This window comes from Aegilops tauschii, chromosome 2 (genome assembly GCF_002575655.3).
Source record: "Aegilops tauschii subsp. strangulata cultivar AL8/78 chromosome 2, Aet v6.0, whole genome shotgun sequence".
Lineage (NCBI taxonomy): Eukaryota > Viridiplantae > Streptophyta > Magnoliopsida > Poales > Poaceae > Aegilops > Aegilops tauschii.
In genome coordinates this window covers 156,157,487-156,173,608 of record NC_053036.3, presented here as the reverse complement: position 1 = coordinate 156,173,608, position 16,122 = coordinate 156,157,487, and positions in this window count along the sequence as shown.

The window sequence follows — 16,122 nt, the reverse complement described above, 5'->3', positions numbered from 1 at the left end:
CACATGCGCCAAATTATCGGAAACGTGTGAGAGTGTGTACAAATAAAGAATTTTAATTTCAATTATCGGAAAGGTTTGAGAGTATGTACAGTTTGCCCTCTCTAATAATTATGGTTTGTTGTGTTCGGCCTAAACTTGGTCAAACTTTACAAAGTTTGACTTCAGTCAAATCTAATATGCGGAGTAAATAAAAATGGAGGGCTACTACGTCCTTCCGGGTTTTTAGTCCACACCATTTTTTAATCAAAGTTAATAGCTGGACAAATAAAATTACAGGGGAGCTGGAGACAAAGTTGTGAGAAGGCTTAGAAATCAATACAAAACTTATGCTCTTAGTACCAACGTCGATCCTTCTTTGAGGAAACATTTGGTTCATAGCCAATTGTGTGATAAAATTGCACCAACGTGAAAGACGACTGCGTCTCCAACGCAACCAAGGTGAACTGACGAAGGATATCATCTTTGTGGGTAACAAGCAAAGAGCACTGATGGAAGACAACTTGTTTTTCATTGAAAATCGATCAGCTTCACCAGCCGACGCAACCATGAGGCGCAACCATGAGCATCGATAGGTCATAGTGGTGATGCATCATCTATTTGGCATCAAGTTTGGTGAGGCACCTATGAAGTTCGACAAATCCTCACTTTGGTCTGTTTCTTCTCAGTAGTCAAGCTCGAGGAAGGAAGAACCACGTGGCAGAGGACAGTGAGGCGGAACAACAATGGCCATCCAATTTTCCGCAGTTCCACTAAAATTGAGGAAGACATGCCCGGGTATGGAGATACACATCGCTGTTTCCAAAAATATAAAAAAGGGATATAGTGTTGTTACTTTGTTTTACAAGATTAACAACGACATCTCAATTGTGAATAAGAATTATGAAAAGTACACCAACAAACAGAAGCATCATGATTATCTTGATGGGAACTAAACCAGGATACCCGGGAAAAAAGCATTTCTTCATTTAACCAGTGATAGTATTAGATTAGCAGCAACAATAGGAGCATATGGACAATGTCCGCACAACCACCGTGTACTTTTTGTCGAAACAAAATGTATACCTCCACCGAGGCATAAATCAGGACAACTTTTCGAGTGGCATTTCCTCTATAATAGTAGGTGATGTTGGACCAGCCGATGAACCCTAGCTAATATACATGGGGAGTTGGGGAGTAGTCGCATAGAAGAAAACTCGCATGCAGCGACCTAGGGAGCTGGACCAGTACAACAAGTTATACCTCAGGTGGGCGAGATGTCGCTTAGGCGGGCGGGCGGGATCTGCCCACACGACGGCAGCGAACAAGGGCGCGGAGGACCTTCGTCCGCGCCAGCACCAGCTCTAAGAGGACGGTGCGCATCGGCTTCCTCCATCGCCGACGACGACAACGTCAACGCTGCACCTCCTCACCTCCCGCAGCGGACGGGATTCGGCCGGATCTGTGAGCACCGGTGAGGAGAGAGATAGTGTGGACACTGTCATCTTGTTTTGATATGGAGAGGGCGAGAGAGCGAGACGTGAGAACCTCTATCAAACAAGAGGCTATAATGGAGTAAAACAATCTCTCCATAGTAGTAGTTTTAAATAGAATACGCGCGTTCCCGGAAAAAAGAAACGAAAACTGGCGGACAATTTTTTAACGTACCAAGAAAGAAAACTCGATCAAAAACACGCCCCCGCTTCCAGGTCGCGAGAGTCGTCGCGCACACACACATAGACATAGACATGCATATCCGTGTTTACGTAAAATTCCATTTCCATCTCCATCTCCAATCATATTTGTCCAACTGGCACATTTTTTACGTTGTTAATTATATACGCGGCAATATTAACGTACAACATCTCTTATTTGCGGGCGTCCGGACCGCTGCCACGGCCGCTCCTACCCAACCCGAACCCTCTTCATCACCTGCGTGTGCTTCCCGCCCGAAACGGTCAGTGCCGCATTCATGCCCGGCCAGAGCGGACGCGACCTCTCACAAGTGCCGGCATTGAAGCGGCGTGCCTGCCGAGAGAGCGTCACCCGCGCCGCTTCCTGGTGCACGCGACTGCTCTGTGTTCAAAGGTCGCAATAGCCGGCCACAACATGCATGTAAAAAGTTCTTGGGAGTCCATGCTACAGCTAGCTGTCCTCCCCCAACTCGTCAATCTCTTCCAGTAGTACTAGTACTCCATGGCGCGATCCATCGACAAGCAGGCGGGAAAGTTATCGTATACTCGGTTTGCGGTGAGTGGGCATGCCGAGCGACCGTGTGGGGTCGAGCCGTGGAGGAGGGTGAGACACGAACGCGACAGACGTGATTTAAACATTGGTTTTGCTCGATGGCGCGATCTACGAAACGAAACGTTGGTTTCTCTCCGTTTCCATTTTTTCTTCGGAAAAACGGAAAGTTTGCACTCCATTTTCATTGCTACTGCAAGGTTGCCCCATTACAACATTCCATCAAATACAAAGGAAAACTAACATGCATGCTGATGCATCTCAATGATTCACAGATCATAGCCAAATATTTACTTCACAACTAAAGACAAAAGTTGTGAGAGTGTGTACGAAAGAAAAACTACTGATGGGGTCACTACGACTTAAACCCTAAACCCTAAACAGGATTTAATTTCCTGGCCAGGTAGACCCCGTCGAAGGAAAGATGGCTGGCACCCTCGGATCATACGATGCTTTTGTGCAGTTCCACTAAAATCGAGCTGAGTATCCCTGATGGCAAAGATATTGAATAAGTGTGATTAGAATAATAGTACTGGCACTAGTTCATGAGACATAAACTCATCACAAGTAGAAGCCGGTAGAAGTAGAGAAAGATCGACATGGAGATGGAGCTACGTGGGGAGTTGCGGCAGTGGAGCAAGCCGGCTCCAAAAGGAAGATGGACTACCTGGGACGTCGGGCTGTAGCTAGAAGGGCGGTTGGGACGCGACATAGGCCCATACCGTGGTGACCCCCGATTGCGACGCACCGACTGTGGATTTTCTCCCTCGCAATGTCGACCGCGTCTACGCAGAACATTGCACTACAAAAAAAGACACATCCGTGACATTTTGGGCCGAAACGAAAATCTTTTCTATCATACTTATGACACTTCTTGTTGGAAATATGCCCTAGAGGCAATAATAAATGGTTATTATTATATTTCTTTGTTCATGATAATTGTCTATTGTTCATGCTATAATTGTGTTATCCAGAAATCGTAATACATGTGTGAATGCATAGACCACAACATGTCCCTAGTAAGCCTCTAGTTGAATAGCTCGTTGATCAATAGATAGTCATGGGTTTCCTGACTATGGACATTGGATGTCATTGATAAAGGGATCACATCATTAGGAGAATGATGTGATGGACAAGACCCAATCCTAAGCATAGCTCAAAGATCGTGTAGTTCGTTTGCTAGAGCTTTTCCAATGTCAAGTATCTTTTCCTTAGACCATGAGATCGTGCAACTCCCGGATACCGTAGGAGTGCTTTGGGTGTGCCAAACGTCACAGCGTAACTGGGTGACTATAAAGGTATACTACGGGTATCTCCGAAAGTGTCTGTTGGGTTGGCACGGATCGAGACTGGGATTTGTCACTCCGTATGACGGAGAGGTATCTCTGGGCCCACTCGGTAATGCATCATCATAATGAGCTCAATGTGACTAAGGAGTTAGCCACGGGATCATGCATTACGGTACGAGTAAAGAGACTTGCCGGTAACGAGATTGAACAAGGTATTGGGATACCGACGATCGAATCTCGGGCAAGTAACATACCGATTGACAAAGGGAATTGTATACGGGATTGATCGAATCCTCGACATCGTGGTTCATCCGATGAGATCATGGTGGAACATGTGGGAGCCAACATGGGTATCCAGATCCCGCTGTTGGTTATTGACCGGAGAGGCGTCTCGGTCATGTCTGCATGTCTCCCGAACCCGTAGGGTCTACACACTTATGGTTCGGTGACGCTAGGGTTGTAGAGATATTAGTATGCGGAAACCCGAAAGTTGCTCGGAGTCCCGGATGAGATCTCGGACGTCACGAGGAGTTCCGGAATGGTCCGGAGGTGAAGAATTATATATAGGAAGTCCAGTTTCGGCCACCGGGAAAGTTTCGGGGGTTATCAGTATTGTACTGGGACCACCGGAAGGGTCCCGGGGGTCCACCGGGTGGGGCCACCTATCCCGGAGGGCCCCATGGGCTGAAGTGGGAAGGGAACCAGCCCTTAGTGGGCTAGGGCGCCCCCTTTGGCTTGTGGGGGAAGCCACCCCCGTCCCTCCTTTGGCCGCCGCCCTCCCCCCCCCCATGTAGATGGGATCCAGGGCTGGCGCCCCCCTCCCAGGGGGCCTATATATAGTGGGGGGAGGGAGGGCAGCAGCACCACAGCCCCTGGCGCCTCCCTCTCCCCCTGCAACACCTCTACCTCTCGCAGAAGCTTGGCGAAGCCCTGCCGAGATCCCGCTACATCCACCACCACGCCGTCGTGCTGCTGGATATCCATCAACCTCTCCTTCCCCCTTGCTGGATCAAGAAGGAGGAGACGTCGCCGCTCCGTACGTGTGTTGAACGCGGAGGTGCCGTCCGTTCGGCACTCGGTCCTCGGTGATTTGGATCACGGCGAGTACGACTCCATCAACCCCGTTCATTGGAACGCTTCCGCTCGCGATCTACAAGGGTATGTAGATGCACTCCTTTCCCCTCGTTGCTAGTATACTCCATAGATGGATCTTGGTGATGCGTAGGAATTTTTTTAAAATTCTGCTACGATCCCCAACAGTGGCATCATGAGCCAGGCCTATGCGTAGTTACTATGCACGAGTAGAACACAAAGCATTTGTGGGCGTAGATGTTGCCAATTCTTCTTGCCGCTACTAGTCTTATCTTGTTTCGGCGGCATCATGGGATGAAGCGGCCCGGACCGACCTTACACGTACGCTTACGTGAGCCTGGTTCCACCGACTGACATGCACTAGTTGCATAAGGTGGCTGGCGGGTGTCTGTCTCTCCACTTTAGTCGGAACGGATTCGATGAAAAGGGTCCTTATGAAGGGTAAATAGAAATTGGCATATCACATTGTGGTTTTACGTAGGTAAGAAACGTTCTTGCTAGAAACCTATACAAGCCACGTAAAAAAAAACTTGCAACAACAATTAGAGGACGTCTAACTTGTTTTTGCAGCATGTGCCTTGTGATGTGATATGGCCAGAAGATGTGATGAATGATATATGTGATGTATGAGATTGATCATATTCTTGTAATAGGAATAACGACTTGCATGTCGATGAGTATGACAACCGGCAGGAGCCATAGGAGTTGTCTTTATTTTTTTGTATGACCTGCGTGTCATTGAATAACGCCATCTAAATTACTTTACTTTATTGCTAAACGCGTTAGCCATAGAAGTAGAAGTAATCGTTGGCGTGACAACTTCATGAAGACACAATGATGGAGATCATGGTGTCATGCCGGTGACGAAGATGATCATGGTGCCCCGAAGATGGAGATCAAAGGAGCAAAATGATATTGGCCATATCATGTCACTATTTGATTGCATGTGATGTTTATCATGTTTTGCATCTTATTTGCTTAGAACGACGGTAGTAAGTAAGATGATCCCTTATTATAATTTCAAGAAAGTGTTCCCCCTAACTGTGCACCGTTGCGAAGGTTCGTTGTTTCGAAGCACCACGTGATGATCGGGTGTGATAGATTCTAACGTTCGCATACAACGGGTGTTGACGAGCCTAGCATGTACAGACATGGCCTCAGAACACACGCAATACACTTAGGTTGACTAGACGAGCCTATCATGTACAGACATGGCCTCAGAACACGGAGGACCGAAAGGTCGAGCATGAGGCGTATAGAAGATACGATCAACATGGAGATGTTCACCGATCTTGACTAGTCCGTCTCACGTGATGATCGGACACGGCCTAGTTAACTCGGATCATGTTTCACTTAGATGACTAGAGGGATGTCTATCTGAGTGGGAGTTCATTGAATAATTTGATTAGATGGACTTAATTATCATGAACTTAGTCTAAAATCTTTACAATATGTGTTGTAGATCAAATGACCCACGTTGTCCTCAACTTCAACGCGTTCCTAGAGAAAACCAAGCTGAAAGATGATGGCAGCAACTATACGGACTGGGTCCGGAACCTGAGGATCATCCTCATAGCTGCCAAGAAAGATTATGTCCTAGAAGCACCGCTAGGTGAAGCATCCATCCCAGAGAACCAAGACGTTATGAACTTGGCAATCACGTGCTGATGATTACTCCCTCGTTCAGTGCAGCATGCTTTACAGCTTAGAACCGGGGATCCAAAAGTGTTTTGAGAAACATGGAGCATATGAGATGTTCGAAGAGCTAAAAATGGTTTTCCAAGCTCATGCTCGGGTCGAGAGATATGAAGTCTCCGACAAGTTCTTCAGCTGTAAAATGGAGGAAAATAGTTCTGTCAGTGAGCACATACTCAGAATGTCTGGGTTACACAACCGCTTGTCTCAGCTGGGAGTTAATCTCCCGGATGACGCGGTCATTAACAGAATCCTTCAGTCGCTTCCACCAAGCTACAAGAGCTTTGGGATGAACTTCAATATGCAGGGGATGGAAAAGACCATTCCTGAGGTATATTCAATGCTGAAATCAGCGGAGGTGGAAATCAGAAAGGAACATCAAGTGTTGATGGTGAATAAAACCACTAAGTTCAAGAAAGGCAAGGGTAAGAAGAACTTCAAGAAGGACGGCAAGGGAGTTGCCGTGCCCGGTAAACCAGTTGCCGGGAAGAAGTCAAAGAATGGACCCAAGCCTGAGACTGAGTGCTTTTATTGCAAGGGAAGTGGTCACTGGAAGCGGAACTGCCCCAAATACTCAGCGGACAAGAAGGCCGGGAACACCAAAGGTATATGTGATATACATGTAATTGATGTGTACCTTACCAGTACTCGTAGTAGCTCCTGGGTATTTGATACCGGTGCGGTTGCTCATATTTGTAACTCAAAACAAGAGCTGCGGAATAAACGGAGACTGGCGAAGGACGAGGTGACGATGCACGTCGGGAATGGTTCCAAGGTCGATGTGATCGCCGTGGCACGCTACCTCTGCATTTACCCACGGGATTAGTTTTAAACCTCAATAATTGTTATTTAGTGCCAGCTTTGAGCATGAACATTGTATCTGGATCTCGTTTAATTCGAGATGGCTACTCATTTAAATCCGAGAATAATGGTTGTTCTATTTATATGAGAGATATGTTTTATGGTCATGCCCCGCTGGTCAATGGTTTATTCTTGATGAATCTCGAACGTGATGTTACACATATTCATAGTGTGAATACCAAAAGATGTAAAGTTGATAACGATAGTCCCACATACTTGTGGCACTACCGCCTTGGTCACATTGGTGTCAAACGCATGAAGAAGCTCCATGCAGATGGACTTTTGGAGTCTCTTGATTACGAATCATTTGACACGTGCGAACCATGCCTCATGGGTAAGATGACCAAGACTCCGTTCTCCGGAACAATGGAGCGAGCAACCAACTTATTGGAAATCATACATACTGATGTGTGCGGTCCAATGAGTGTTGAGGCTCGCGGTGGCTATCGTTATGTTCTCACTCTCACTGATGATTTAAGTAGATATGGGTATGTCTACCTAATGAAACACAAGTCTGAGACCTTTGAAAAGTTCAAGGAATTTCAGAGAGAGGTTGAGAATCAAAGTGACAGGAAAATAAAGTTCTTACGATCAGATCGTGGAGGAGAATATTTAAGTCACGAATTTGGTGCACACTTAAGGAAATGTGGAATCGTTTCACAACTCACGCCGCCTGGAACACCTCAGCGAAATGGTGTGTCCGAACGTTGTAATCGCACTCTATTAGATATGGTGCGATCTATGATGTCTCTTACCGATTCACCGCTATCATTTTGGGGATACGCTCTAGAGACAGCTGCATTCACTTTAAATAGGGCTCCGTCGAAATCCGTTGAGACGACACCGTATGAATTATGGTTTGGGAAGAAACCTAAGCTGTCGTTCCTAAAAGTTTGGGGATGCGATGCTTATGTCAAGAAACTTCAACCTGAAAAGCTCGAACCCAAGTCGGAAAAATGCGTCTTCATAGGATACCCTAAGGAAACCATTGGGTATACCTTCTACCTAAGATCCGAAGGCAAGATCTTTTGCCAAGAACGGGTCCTTTCTGGAGAAAGAGTTTCTCTCAAAAGAATTAAGTGGGAGGAAAGTGGAACTTGATGAGGTGATAGTCACCCCTTCCGAACCAGAAAGTAGCGCAGCGCGGGAAGATGTTCCTGTGGTGCCTACACCGACTGGGAAGGAAGTTAATGATGATGATCATGAAGCTTCGGATCAAGTTACTGCTGAACTTCGTAGGTCCACAAGGACACATTCCGCACCAGAGTGGTACGGCAACCCTGTCCTGGAAATCATGTTGTTAGACAACGGTGAACCTTCGAACTATGAAGAAGCGATGGCGGGCCCGGATTCTGACAAATGTCTAGAAGCCATGAAATCCGAGATAGGATCCATGTATGAAAACGAAGTATGGACTTTGACTGACTTGCCCGATGATCGGCGAGCCATAGAAAATAAATGGATCTTTAAGAAGAAGACAGACGCGGATGGTAATGTGACCATCTATAAGGCTCGACTTGTCGCTAAGGGTTATCGACAAGTTCAAGGGGTTGACTACGATGAGACTTTCTCACCCGTAGCGAAGCTGAAGTCCGTCCGAATCATGTTAGCAATTGCCGCATTCTATGATTATGAGATATGGCAAATGGACGTCAAAACGACATTCCTTAACGGCTTCCTTAAGGAAGAATTGCATATGATGCAGCCAGAAGGTTTTGTCGATCCTAAGAATGCTAACAAAGTATGCAAGCTCCAGTGCGCAATCTATGGGCTGGTGCAAGCATCTCGGAGTTGGAACATTCGCTTTGATGAGATGATCAAAGCGTTTGGGTTTACACAGACTTATGGAGAAGCCTGTGTTTACAAGAAAGTGAGTGGGAGCTCTGTAGCATTTCTCATATTATATGTGGATGACATACTATTGATGGGAAATGATATAGAATTCTTGGAAAGTATAAATGCCTATTTGAATAAGTGTTTTTCAATAAAGGACCTTGGAGAAGCTGCTTATATATTAGGCATCAAGATCTATAGAGATAGATCAAGACGCCTCATTGGTCTTTCACAGAGTACGTACCTTGACAAGATATTGAAGAAGTTCAATATGGATCTGTCCAAGAAGGGGTTCTTGCCTGTATTGCAAGGTGTGCAATTGAGCACGGCTCAATGCCCGACCACGGCAGAAGATAGAGAAAAGATGAGTGTCATCCCCTATGCCTCGGCCATAGGGTCTATTATGTATGCTATGGTGTGTACCGGACCTGATGTAAACCTTGCCGTAAGTTTGGTAGGAAGGTACCAAAGTAATCCCGGCATGGAACACTGGACAGCGGTCAAGAATATCCTGAAGTACCTGAAGAGGACTAAGGATATGTTTCTCGTTTATGGAGGTGACGAAGAGCTCGTCGTAAAGGGTTACATCGACGCTAGCTTCGACACAGATCTGGATGACTCGAAGTCACAAACCGGATACGTGTATATTTTGAATGGAGGAGCAGTAAGCTGGTGCAGTTGCAAGCAAAGCGTCGTGGCGGGATCTACATGTGAAGCGGAGTACATGGCGGCCTCAGAGGCAGCACAGGAAGCAGACTGGATGAAGGAGTTCATTACCGACCTAGGGGTGATTCACAATGGGTCGGGCCCGATGACTCTCTTCTGTGACAACACTGGAGCTATTGCCCTTGCCAAGGAGCCCAGGTTTCACAGGAAGACCAGGCATATCAAGCGTCACTTCAACTCCATTCGTGAAAGTGTTCAAAATGGAGACATAGATATTTGTAAAGTACATACGGACCTGAATGTAGCAGATCCGTTGACTAAACCTCTCCCTAGGGCAAAACATGATCAACACCAGAACGCTATGGGTGTTCGATTCATCACAATGTAACTAGATTATTGACTCTAGTGCAAGTGGGAGACTGTTGGAAATATGCCCTAGAGGCAATAATAAATGGTTATTATTATATTTCTTTGTTCATGATAATTGTCTATTGTTCATGCTATAATTGTGTTATCCGGAAATTGTAATACATGTGTGAATGCATAGACCACAACATGTCCCTAGTAAGCCTCTAGTTGACTAGCTCGTTGATCAACAGATAGTCATGGGTTTCCTGACTATGGACATTGGATGTCATTGATAACGGGATCACATCATTAGGAGAATGATGTGATGTACAAGACCCAATCCTAAGCATAGCTCAAAGATCGTGTAGTTCGTTTGCTAGAGCTTTTCCAATGTCAACTATCTTTTCCTTAGACCATGAGATCGTGCAACTCCCGGATACCGTAGGAGTGCTTTGGGTGTGCCAAACGTCACAACGTAACTGGGTGACTATAAAGGTATACTACGGGTATCTCCGAAAGTGTCTGTTGGGTTGGCACGAATCGAGACTGGGATTTGTTACTCCGTATGACGGAGAGGTATCTCTGGGCCCACTCGGTAATGCATCATCATAATGAGCTCAATGTGACGAAGGAGTTAGCCACGGGATCATGCATTACGGTACGAGTAAAGAGACTTGCCGGTAACGAGATTGAACAAGGTATTGGGATACCGACGATCGAATCTCGGGCAAGTAACATACCGATTGACAAAGGGAATTGTATACGGGATTGATCGAATCCTTGACATCGTGGTTCATCCGTTGAGATCATGGTGGAACATGTGGGAGCCAACATGGGTATCCAGATCCCGCTGTTGGTTATTGACCGGAGAGGCGTCTCGGTCATGTCTGCATGTCTCCCGAACCCGTAGGGTCTACATACTTAAGGTTCGGTGACGCTAGGGTTGTAGAGATATTAGTATGCGGAAACCCGAAAGTTGTTCGGAGTCCCGGATGAGATCTCGGATGTCACGAGGAGTTCCGGAATGGTCCGGAGGTGAAGAATTATATATAGGAAGTCTAGTTTCGGCCACTGGGAAAGTTTCGGGGGTTATCGGTATTGTACCGGGACCACCGGAAGGGTCCCGGGGGTCCACCGGGTGGGGCCACCTATCCCGGAGGGCCCCATGGGCTGAAGTGGGAAGGGAACCAGCCCTTAGTGGGCTGGGGTGCCCCCCTTGGGCCTCCCCCTGCGCCTAGGGTTGGAAACCCTAGGGGTGGGGGGCGCCCCCTTTGGCTTGTGGGGGAAGCCACCCCCTTCCCCCCTTTGGCCGCCGCCCCCCATGCAGATGGGATCCAGGGCTGGCTCCCCCCCTCCCAGGGGGCCTATATATAGTGGGGGGGAGGGAGGGCAGCAGCACCACAGCCCCTGGCGCCTCCCTCTCCCCCTGCAACACCTCTCCCTCTCGCAGAAGCTTGGCAAAGCCCTGCCGAGATCCCGCTACATCCACCACCACGCCGTCGTGCTGCTGGATCTCCATCAACCTCTCCTTCCCTCTTGCTGGTTCAAGAAGGAGGAGACGTCGCTGCTCCGTACGTGTGTTGAACGCGGAGGTGCCGTCCGTTCGGCACTCGGTCATCGGTGATTTGGATCACGGCGAGTACGACTCCATCAACCCTGTTCACTGGAACGCTTCCGCTCGCGATCTACAAGGGTATGTAGATGCACTCCTTTCCCCTCGTTGCTAGTATACTCCATAGATGGATCTTGGTGATGCATAGGAAATTTTTTAAAATTCTGCTATGATCCCCAACACTTCTCTGATGATAATTGTGACAAAACCCGGTATCATCATAGATGTGGTGGGTACCTACTTCTATGACAAAAAATCATGACAGAAAATGGGCTTTTCGTCCTGGGCGGGCCGGAGACGCAGCTGCATGACATTCTTTGGGCTGTCCATGACGGAAAAAATCATGGTAGAAGCGAGGGCGCGGAAAATATCGGGGAGTCCCCGGTTACAGTGGGTGGTCGGGGGCCGAGCGATGCGCGTTTCTCTTGTACGTACGCGCGTGTGTGCGAGGCGTTGGGCTCTAACTGAACCCGAGCGAGGCGTTGGGCTCTAACTGAACCCGAGCGATTGCACTGCAGGCTACGCTTTACAGAACCTGAGCGATCGATCGATGGCTGTTAACTGGACCCGATCGAGCGATTCCTTCGCTACTGCTGCTAACTGAAGCCGATCGATGCTGCCTCTGGATGAACAGTGAGCGTTGCTGGGGGTTTTGGATGAACAGTTCCCGGTGGGGGGTGGATGAACAGGACCCTGTGGCGTTGCCTCTGGATGAACAGTGAGCGTTGCTGGGGGGTTTGGATGAACAGTTCCCGGTGGGGGTGGATGAACAGGACCCTGATCATTCGAGCCGGTTGGGGCTGGATGAACAGGACCCCGTGGAGGGAAGGATGAAAAGGACCACCCCGTGGAGGGTAGGATGAACAGTAGACAGTGGAGGGCAGGATGAACAGTAGCCCATGGAGGGGTGGTTGAACAGGAGCCCGTGGAGAGGGCTGGTTGAACAGTAGCCGGTGGAGTAGCACGCGGTGGAGGCTGGATGAACAGGAGCCCGTGGTGAACAGTCGCAGGTGGAGGCTGGAGGGGGTCGACGGTGGATGAATAGTAGCCCGTGGAGGCTAGAGGGGGTCGACGGTGGAGATGAACAGTATCCCGTGTAGTCCCGTTTTGCGGTACGCCACACCCCGACCGATGAACAGGACCCCCGTTTCGACCGTAGCGCTCCAACACAAGTCCGTTTCCTCCGTTTTGCGGTACGCCACACCCCTCCCGATCAACAGGACCCCCGTTTCGACCGTAGGAGGTCCATTTCCTCCGTTTTGCGGCACGCCAGACCCCTCCCGATGAACATGATCCTGTTTCGAACGTGGCCGGTCGAACACAAGGCCGTTTCCTCCGTTGTGCGGTACGCCAGGCCTCGTTTCCATCGGCTATTCCGTCCAAGCCCTCCCGATGAACACGACGACGCATTCCGTTCCGACCCAGCCGGTTGGCTCCCCATGAGCACGACGACGACGCTGTTTCTCTGTTCCGACCCAGCCATGTACACAAGCCCTGCCCGTACGTATGCACGAGTAGGCATTCGAGACCCTGCCCGTATGTACGTACGTGGCCGTATTTTCTTTCTTGCACACTGGCCACTGTACGTACGTGTACATGCTACGTGCGCGCCTCTACTATGACACGTGCGCTGCTCTACATCGACCAATATGTACGTACACGTTCGCGACCAGAATGACAACGCTATGTACGCTTCGACCAGGTGGGTCCCGACTGTCAGGCACTTCCTTGCCTGCGAAGATGTAGCTGGTGGGTCCCAGCAATCAGGGGGGCGAATCATTTTTTTTGCCCGGACGCACTTCCTTGCGTGCAAAGATGTAGTTGGTGGGTCCCCGCAGTTAGGGGAAACGTTTTTTCGCGAAATACGGTGGCCCGCCCGGTGGGTCCCCGCTGTCAGGTGGAGGAATAATTATTTTGCGCGTAATAAGGAGGCACTTCCTTGCTGCGGCCGTGGACCCAGCTGTCAGCCTCTCCACGTACAGTCCACGTCCGATGGAAGCCGTTCCTTGACCACGTGGACCACGCCGCGCCGAGAGCACCAGGGCGGTGGACGACGGCGAGGCCTAGGAAGGGGACAACGCGGAGCCGGGGATGACGCGGCAGTGGAAGCCCGCGCCGAGAGGAGTACGAGGGTTCACTAGTTGGGCTGCGGTGTGAGGCTGCCGTCGCCGCAGGGCCTGGCCAGCGGTGGGAATAGTAGGGGGCGGTGAGGCCTCCATAGCAGCACTGTCGGCCACGGGAGGTAGGGGCATCCTGTCGGATGTGGGGTTCCGGCAAACCCTAAAGGTTCGAACACTGGGGTGCGCGCGAAGTCTTTCCCTCCTACCGATCTACGCCCTAGCTTGCTAAGATCTCGCGGACGAACTTGACGAACTCGCAACACAGAAAGACACGAGGTTTATACTGGTTCGGGCCACCGTTGTGGTGTAATACCCTACTCCAGTGTGGTGGTGGTGGATTGCCTCTTGGGCTGATGATGAACAGTACAAGGGAAGAACAACCTCCTGAGATTGAGGTGTTCTTGTGCGTACGAGCTTGTGCGCGTCTCTCGATCCGATGGCTACTACTGTGGCGGCTGGACCTATTTATAGAGGCCCTGGTCCTCTTCCCAAATATCGAGCGGGAAGGGAGCCAACAACGGCGGGCAAATTTGAAGGGGGGCAGCTAGTACAAGCTATCCTGACAAAAGCGGTCTTCGCCTGCGAAAAGCTGTGGTGGTGACGCCGCCTTGGGCTCCACGATGACCTTCGTCTCGCCGTCCTCCTGGTCTTGGTCTCATTGCACCAATATAGCAACCTTTGCCTGATGCCTCGGTACTCTTCTCCTGCGCTGGCCTCCTTAGCACCAAAGAGGAAATAAGGACACTGCGCGCCTGCGCCTGCCTGGTGCCGTTCGTCATGGCTCACGTCATGAGAGCCTCGTGAGGTTTGCCCCGCCTTGATATCTCTGCTCCTCGTGAGCCTGCCTGGCTTGGCCACTCCAGAGGAGGTCTTGCATCGTCCGCCTTGCGAGGCTTGGACCGTCGCGAGGGTCTTGGATGCCTTATTGATGAGGATGGGCCATACGGCCTGCTGGCTTAGCCACGCTGTGGGCCGCAGGCAGGCAAGTCTGGGGACCCCCGTTCCCAGAACGCTGACACATGCGGCACGACCGGCGTTGCTGTGGGCAGCTGGAGCAACAAGACCAGAGGTTGAAGAAGCACTACGGCCGTTGGATGGACATCGTACGGTCACTAGAGCTAGAATCGTTCATATTGACTAAGTTGACAAAGCACTCCGTCCCCGTCAACTTAGTAGGCCCACAAGTCAGCCTCCCACCAAGGTTGGTCCCCACGAGCAGGGGGAGTATTCATTTTTTGTGTGTAATAAGGAGGCACTTCCGGTGGGTCCGAGCTGACAGCGGGGGGAATGTTTTTTCGCGCAATACGGTGGCCCGTCCGGTGGGTCCCAGCAGTCAGGGGGGAAACGTTTTTTCACGAAATACGGTGGCCCGTCCGGTGGGTCCCTGCTATTAGGTGAAGGAATCATTATTTTCCGCATAATAAGGAGGCACTTCCTTGCTGCCGTCGTGGACCCAGCTGTCAGCCTCTCCACGTACAGTCCACGTCCGATGGAAGCCGTTCCTTGACCACGTTGACCACGCCGCGCCGAGAGCACCAGGGCGGTGGACGACAGCGAGGCCTAGGAAGGGGACGACGCGGAGCTGGGGAAGACGCGGCAGTGGAAGCCCGCGTAGAGAGGAGTACGAGGGTTCACTGGTTCGGCTGCGGTGTGTGGCTGCCGTCGCCGCGGAATAACAGGGGGTATGGGTGAGTAGAGGGATGGCCTGGCCAGCGGTGGGAGTAGTAGGGGGCGGTGAGGCCTCCGCAGCATCACAGCCGGCCACGGGAGGCAAGAGCACGCGGCACGACCGGCGCTGCTTTGGGCGGCTGGAGCAAGAAGACCAGAGGTTGAAGAAGCACTACGGCCGTTGGATGGACATCGTACGGTCACTAGACCTAGAATCGTTCATATTGACTAAGTTGACAAAGCACTCCGTCCCCGTCAACTTAGTAGACCCACGGGTCAGCTTCTGAAACGGTGTGCCCCAGATGTCAGGGGAGGAATCATTTTTTGGGTGGGTGAAGCTAGAATATCCGAGATTGAAGAAGAAGCACGGCATGTGTTGGATGGACATCCAACGGCCACTGCTGCTAGAACCGTGTGTTCACTATAAGTTGACAAAGCCTTGCATACGCGTCAACTCTTTTTTTTGAGGGGACGCATCAACTTAGTAAGGCCACAAGTGTGTGGCAGAGAACTTATAGCCCATTTGTGATTTCTAAGAATGTGCAGCCAATTTTTGAATTCTAATGGAATTTACTACAGCCCATTTACAGTTTGTTAAAAGTACAGCCCATTTCAACCAACCGTTCAAAATAGAATTCAATAAAATTTCCCACATTTTGATGGGATCCGAAATATTTTTATCCCGAAATTTCTAGTTAGATTAAATACAATTTCAATA